This window comes from Eriocheir sinensis, chromosome 42 (genome assembly GCF_024679095.1).
Source record: "Eriocheir sinensis breed Jianghai 21 chromosome 42, ASM2467909v1, whole genome shotgun sequence".
Classification (NCBI taxonomy): domain Eukaryota; kingdom Metazoa; phylum Arthropoda; class Malacostraca; order Decapoda; family Varunidae; genus Eriocheir; species Eriocheir sinensis.
This window is the reverse complement of record NC_066550.1, coordinates 11183726-11191225: the sequence shown is the minus strand read 5'-3', so window position 1 is coordinate 11191225 and position 7500 is coordinate 11183726.

Below are 7500 nucleotides of genomic sequence, written 5' to 3'. Positions count from 1 at the left end.
ATCTAGAATTCTCTCTCTCTCTCTCTCTCATCACGCCCAATTTTGAATATTACGCGAGAGAGAGAGAGAGAGAGTGAGAGAGAGAGAGAGAGAGAGAGAGAGAGAGAATACTTACAGGAAAAAAAACGAAATATATATAAATACAACTTAACATTAATTTCCTTAAACAAACAAAACAAACAAAACAAACAAAAAAACAACAAGCACCACGTGACTTTTGTTTACAAGCACGAAAAAAACAAACAAAAAAAAAACACGTGGATTTATAGACAAGTTTGAACATGTTTCGTGACCTTGTTTACAAAAATAGACAAAAAAACAAAAATAGACAGATAGATCGATAAGTAGACAGATAGATAGATAGGTAGATATAGAGATAGATAAGTAGATAGATAAAGGAAGAAGGAATATATGAATAGATAAACGGAAGGAAATAGAAAGAAAAAGAATAAAGAAAAGAAAAGTAAGGATATATCTCGGTTTTCCTCTCTCTCTCTCTCTCTCTCTCTCTCTCTCTCTCTCTTTCCTTCCTTCCTTCCTATCTTTTTCTCTTCTTTTTCCTTTCCATTTCCTTTCTTCTTTGCGGTTAGGTTAGGTTAGGTCAAGAAAATGAAGAATGAAAAGAAAAGAAAGGAAGAAAGAAAGAAAAGAAGAAAGAAGGAAAGAAAGAAGCGAATGAGAAAACAGAAAAAGAAAGGATTAAAAAAATGAGTAAAAAATGGAGAAAAAAATGAAGGAGAAAAAAAAATTATAAGGAAATAAGAAAGAAAAGAATGAAAATAGTAGTTAAAAATTAAAAGAAGAAAAAGGAGAAAGAAAAAACAAACATAAAATAAACAAAAAACGCAAAAAACACAAGAAAACACGATATAAATATATATATATATATATATATATATATATATATATATATATATATATAGAGAGAGAGAGAGAGAGAGAGATAACAAGAGGGGAGTGACAGAAGGACAGACTGACTGACAGGGAGGAATAAGGAAGAGGAGGAGGAGGAGGAGGGATGAAAAACAAGAAAACAATGAAAAGACAAAAAAATCAAGAAGAAAAAAGAAAAAGATACTTAGAAAAAAAATCAGGAAATAAATATGAAAAAAAAAATCAAGAAAAACAAAACAAAATTAAAGAAAACAAAAAAGAAAAAAGAAAAAAAGAAAAAGTGGGAGAGCGGCGTAACACAAGTAGCATTATTCTCTCTCTCTCTCTCTCTCTCTCTCTCTCTCTCTCTCTCTCTCTCTCTCTCTCTCTAACCGACATAATTTTTTTCTACGCCTCAGTTATGTCGGGGGGAGAGAGAGAGAGAGAATAAAGAGGAAAATAAAATAAATCGGAGAAAAACACAAGCCAGAGAGAGAGAGAGAGAGAGAGAGAGAGAGAGAGAGAGAGAGAGCACACGCCACCGTTTCCGTCGACTCATAACGAAGTCAGGGAAAGCTTCAATCAAATCCCAGAAATGTCAATGAGGAATGATGATGATGATGATGAGGAGGAGGAGGAGGAGGAAATTGAGTCACAGGAGTTCAACAGTATAAAGATGGAGATATAAAAGAAAAGCAGAAACACGGACACACGAACAAGCAGGCAACGGAAAATCTCATGGCTCATTACATGGTTGCCTGCTTTCAATGTCAATATCCACAGCAGTCCTTCAACCAAAAGAGTAACCCGCGGAAGAGATCAACCCCCTTCTGTACGTACGCAGGAATACATTTAGGTCACTCCCGATGCAGCAAAGTGACGGTCAATGCGGTTCTTAAAGGAGTTGATTGTTTCCCCACTAACGACTCTTGCGGGAAGCCTGTTGCAGTGAAGGATAACTGACCGAAAAATAACTCCTGCCGATATCTGTGTAATGCATCGCTTTGCCTGAGTTGTTTTACCGTTGTTTTTTGTTCTTTTGCACTTGTTAATTGTTGTTGAAGAGGAGGAGGAGGAGTGGTATGATAGTTAACTTTAAGAGAACATCAACAATCAACAAATAAACAAAATACATAACTCTCTCTCTCTCTCTCTCTCTCTCTCTCTCTCTCTCAACTTATATTTTCCTGAAAGAGATAAAAGTGTGAAACAACGTTGTACTTCCCAATGAATCTCTCTCTCTCTCTCTCTCTCTCTCTCTCTCTCTCTCTCTCGTTGTTTATTGTTTAATGTCTTCAAGTGTAGCATAAAGAACAGGAATTGAGGAAGACGTCAGGAGGAGGAGGAGGAGGAGGAGGAGGAGGAGGAGGAAGAGAACAAGAACAACAAGAAGAAGAAAAAGAAAAAAAAAAGAGGAGGATGAGGACGAGGAAGAAAATGAAGAAGAGGAGGAAGAGAAGGATGAGGAGGAGGAGGAGGACGAGGAAGAAGACGAAAAAGAAGAGAAGGAAGAGGAGGAGGAGGGGAATCTTCTTTGCCCTCTTCACTGTCTTCTGTACACACACACACACACACACACACACATGAAGGGCAAGCGTGAGACTCAATTTAGACTTATTCTCTCTCTCTCTCTCTCTCTCTCTCTCTCTCTCTCTCTCTCTCTCTCTCTCTCTCTCTCTCGAATTTTTTTCTAACGTTTTTTTATGATTTTTTTCTATATTTTTCTTAATTTTCTTTATTATTTTATTTTGTCTTCTTTCTCTCATTCATTAATATTCTTATCTTTTACGTTTCCTGTGTTTGTTGTTCTTCCTATTTCCTTTTCCTTAGTTATATATTCCTCCTCCTCCTCCTCCTCCTCCTCCTCCTCCTCCTCCTCTTCACATTGTCACTCCTTTTTTATTCCTCCCTTTCTTCTCTCCTCCTTGTTTTCTTCCTTATGCTTTTCTTCCAAAATCTTCAACCTCTTCCATCTCTTCTTTTATCTTCTTCCTTTCTTCTTTTTCATTCTCATCTCCTCCTCCTCCTTCTCCTCCTCTTCTTCTATTTCATTATCTCCTTCCTCCTCTTCCTCTTCCTCCTCTTCTTCTCATTCCAACTCTTCATCTACTTCCATCTCCTCCTCCTCCTCCTCCTCCTCTTCTATTTCATTATCTCCTTCCTCCTCTTCTTCCTCTTCTTATTTTAACTCTTCATCTCCTCCTCCTCCTCTTCTACTTCATAATCTCCTTCCTTCTCTTCTTCTTCCTCTTCTCATTCTAACTCTTCATCTACTTCCATCCCCTCCTCCTCCTCCTCCTCCTCCTCCTCATTTACATTTCTCTATAATTGACAAGAAAACAACGACACATCACACTTCATTCATGACGAGGAGCACGTGCCAAGTAGGTGTGTGTGCGTGTGTGTGTGTGTGTGTGTGTGTGTGTGTGTGTGTGTGTGTGTGTGTGTGTGTGTGTTTTATGGGGGGTTACAGGTGGATGTGCGTAAAGGTCAACAGGATGCTATGTACGTGTGTGTGTGTGTGTGTGTGTGTGTGTGTGTGTGTGTGTGTGTGTGTGTGTGTGTTTAAAGGTCATGTAGGTTTAACGACATAAGGGCGACGATGAGATAATACACACACACACACACACACACACACACACACACACACACACACACACACACAAAGAAAAAATGCTGAAAATAAACAACAACAAAGAAAACAACAAACAGGAAAACGGAAACAATCAAAGAAAAACAAACAAATTAAACAAAAACAACCACACCAATTACCATTATTATTATTATTATTATTATTATTATTATTATTATTATTATTATTTCTTACTATTTTTCTCCTCGTGGTGTTTGTTGTCTTCCTTTCCTTTCGCTGTTTTTCTGTCTTCCGTAGTAATAGTAGTAGTAGTAGTAGTAGTAGTAGTAGTAGTAGTAGTAGTAGAGGTGGTGGTGGCGGTGGAAGCTGTTTTTGGTGGTGGTGGTGGTGGTGGTATCATGGAAGAGGAGGAGGAGGAGGAGGAGGGTCGGAGGAGCGGTCCCTTCCTCCTCCTTACCATTCTTCCTTTCCTCTCCATTGAAGTATACTTAGAAGACATTTTGTAGTAGTAGTAGTAGTAGTAGTAGTAGTAGTAGTAGTAGTAGTAAAATCACTTTCCACAACTACTTTTTTTTCTTCTTTATTTCTTCCTCTTCTTCTTTTGCTTATTAATTGTTTCTTCCTCTTCCTCTTTTACTTTTTATTTTCCACTTCTTCTTCTTTACTTGATTTCTTCCTCTTCCTCTTTCCTCTTAATATTCCTTCCCTTCTCTTATTTTTCCTCTTTTTCTTCTTTTACTCTTTAACTCCCTTCTCTTAGCTTGATTTTTCCCCTTCCTCTTCCTCTTCTTTTCTCTTTAATTTCAACTACTTTTCCTCTTCATTTCTGTCTCCTTCGTCCTCTTTGTCTTCCTCTTTTTCTTTCCTCTTTATTTCCACCTACTTTCTTCCTCTTCCTCTCTTAATTCCTCCTCTTCCTTATTTCACTTTTATTTCCTCCTCTTCTTCACCTAATTTCCTCTTTTTTTCCTCTTTCTTATGTTTTTCTTTTTATCCTCCTCTTCTCCTCCTGCTGTCTTCCTCTTCCTCTTCCTCTTCTTCTTCTCTCAGTCTTCCTCCTCTTTTCCACCTGATGTCTTCCTCTTCCTCTTCCTCTTCTTTTTCTCTCAGTCTTCCTCCTCTTTTCCACCTGCTGTCTTCCTCTTCCTCTTCCTCTTCTTCTTCTCTCAGTCTTCCTCCTCTTCTCCACCTGCTGTCTTCCTCTTCCTCTTCCTCTTCTTCTCTCAGTCTTCCTCCTCTTTTCCACCTGATGTCTTCCTCTTCCTCTTCCTCTTCCTCAAGGTTTCCAGACCATAGGAATTCCTCTTTTAACTCTTATTTAGTACACATCGCCTCCTCTTCCTCCTCCTCCTCTTCCTCTTCCTCTTGGTTTTCAGATCACGAAGAGGCAAACAATATTCGTGTGTAAATCGAGGAGGTGTTTTATTTTTAGCGTTCTTTTTATTTTTTTTATATTTACATTTTCTTCTTTTTCTTTTTTCTTTTTTTCTTCTTTTTTAGCTTTTTATTATTTTTTATTGTTTTTTTTAGCTTTTTATTTTATTTTTTATTATTAGCTTTTCTTCTTTTTTCTTCTTAGCTTTTTCTTCTCTTTTTATTATTAGTTTTTTTCTTCTTTTTTCTTCTTTTTTCTTCTTTTAGCTTTTTTTCTTTTCCTTCTTAATCAATTTCACGGTCAATTATTTTCTATTGTTATTATTTTCCCACTTTCACTTTCATCTCGTTTTCAAGGTCACGGGAGATGAGGTTGGAAAGGTCATCTCACTTTCTCGTCTCGTTCATTTTCTTTTCCTTTTCTTTATTGTCCTTTTTTCTTTAATTTTCCTGTTCTTTTCTTTCTCTTTTTCTTCTTTCGTCAAAATTTTCAGTCTTTCTTTTTTCTGAAACATCACGAAATTCAGACTTAACTCTCTCTCTCTCTCTCTCTCTCTCTCTCTCTCTCTCTCTCTCTCTCTCTCTCAAGAAGGTACGAAAGAGAGAAAAATGGAGATAAAGAGAAAGGAAGAGGGGAAGGAGAGAGGAAAGGAAAAAGAAGGAAAGAAGGAAGGAAGGAAGGAAGAAGGAAGGAAGGAAGGAAGGAAAGAAAACTAAAGATGCATGGAGGAAGAGAAGGAGGAAAAAGAAAGAAAATGAAGGAAAAAGACAGAGGAAGGAAACAGAAAAGGAGGGAGAAAAGAAGAAAAGGAAGGAAGGAAAGAGGGAAAAAGGAGGAAGAGAGGAAAGGAGAGAAGATGAGGGAGAGGAGGAAAGAACAGGAGGAAGAGAAGAAAAAATAGCAAGGAAGGAATAGGAAAGAAGAGGAAAGAAAGAAGTTGAAGAAGAAGAGGAGGAAAGAAGAGGAAGAAGAGGATGGAGGGAAGGAAGGGAGGGAGGGAGGAAAGACAAGTTCATAGTCATATTGAGTTACTTATGAGGGAGGAGGAGGAGGAGGAGGAGGAGGAGGAGGAGGAGGAGGAAAGAAGAGAGGAAGGAAGGAGGGAGGGAAGGGAAGAAGGAAGAAGGGAGAAGAGTGAACAAACTTAACACACACACACACACACACACACACACACACACACACACACACACGAGAGAGAGAGAGAGAGAGAGAGAGAGAGAGAGAGAGAGAGAGAGAGAGAGACAAAGATAGAGAGAAAAAGTGAGAGAATAAAATTAGGAAGAAATCAAAATATCACACGAACAAGAACTCTCTCTCTCTCTCTCTCTCTCTCTCTCTCTCTCTCTCTCTCTCTCTCTCTCTCTCTCTCTAATTATTCACGTTGCACAGGTGAGAGAGAACTGGCAGGTGAGACAAAACCCGTACTAATATATACCTGTAAACCCCTCTCTCTCTCTCTCTCTCTCTCTCTCTCTCTCTCTCTCTCTCTCTCTCCTCCTCCTCCTCCTCCTCCTCCTCCTCCTCCTCCTCCTCCTCCTCCTCTTCTTCTTCATTCTGTTGCCAGGTATCTTAGTTTTCAGTGTGTGTGTGTGTGTGTGTGTGTGTGTGTACGGAACCTCCCCCTCCCTCACCCCTTTCCACCTACACACATGAAGAGCGGAGGAGGAGGAGGAGGAGGAGGAGGAGGAGGAGGAGGAGGAGGACAAGAAGAGAATAAAGATGAGGTAAGAAAACGGAGAGAGAAAGAGAGAAGAAGGAGGAGAGGGGAAGGAAGGGAGGGAATGGAAGAGAGGGGAAGGAAGGGAGGGAATGGAAGAGAGGGGAAGGAAGGAAGGGAGGGAATGGAAGAGAGGGGAAGGAAGGAAGGGTGTGATAAAGAGGGAAATAGGGAAGAAAAATAAAAGAAAATGAAGGGAGAGAAAGAAAGGTTAAGAAATGGAAAGTAAAGAAAGGAAGAGAAAAAATATGGAAGAGACGTGAAGAAGAGGAAGAAGGGAAAAAAAGAGGAAGGGGAAGAGGAAAAGAAGGAAGAAAGAAATGATAAGGAAGAAGGGGAAAGAGAAGGGAGAGAAAGGAAAGAGAAGGGAAGGGAAGGGAGGAATCGGAGGGAAATTAGGATAAAGGAGAAAGATTTAAGAAAGGAAGAAAAAAGAAAGGAAGGGAGGAGAAAGGGAGGGAAAGAGAAGGGAAGGGAAGGGAAGGGAAGGGAGAGAAAATACTTGAGGAGAGAAAGGGAAGAAAGGGAATGGAGGAAAATCAGGAGAAGGGAGAAAGATTTAAAAGGAAGGATGAAGCAGAAAAAATAAAGGGAGGAGAAAGGGAGGGAAAGGGAAGGAGAAGGGAGAGAAAATGGGAAGAAGGGGAATGGAGGAAAATTAAGATAAGGGAGATATTTAAGAGAAAGAATGAAGCAGAAAAAAAGAAGGGAGGAGAAAGGGAGGGAAAGGGAAGGGAAGGGAGGGAAGGAGAAGGAAGAGAAAATGGGAAGAAGGGGAATGGAGGAAAATTAAGATAAGGGAGATATTTAAGAGAAAGGATGAAGCAGAAAAAAAGAAGGGAGGAGAAAGGGAGGGAAAGGGAGGGAAGGGTAAGGGAGAGAAGAGCCTTGACCATATTTTAATGAGACTGATAAAGGTCAGACCTGCATATCCTTCCT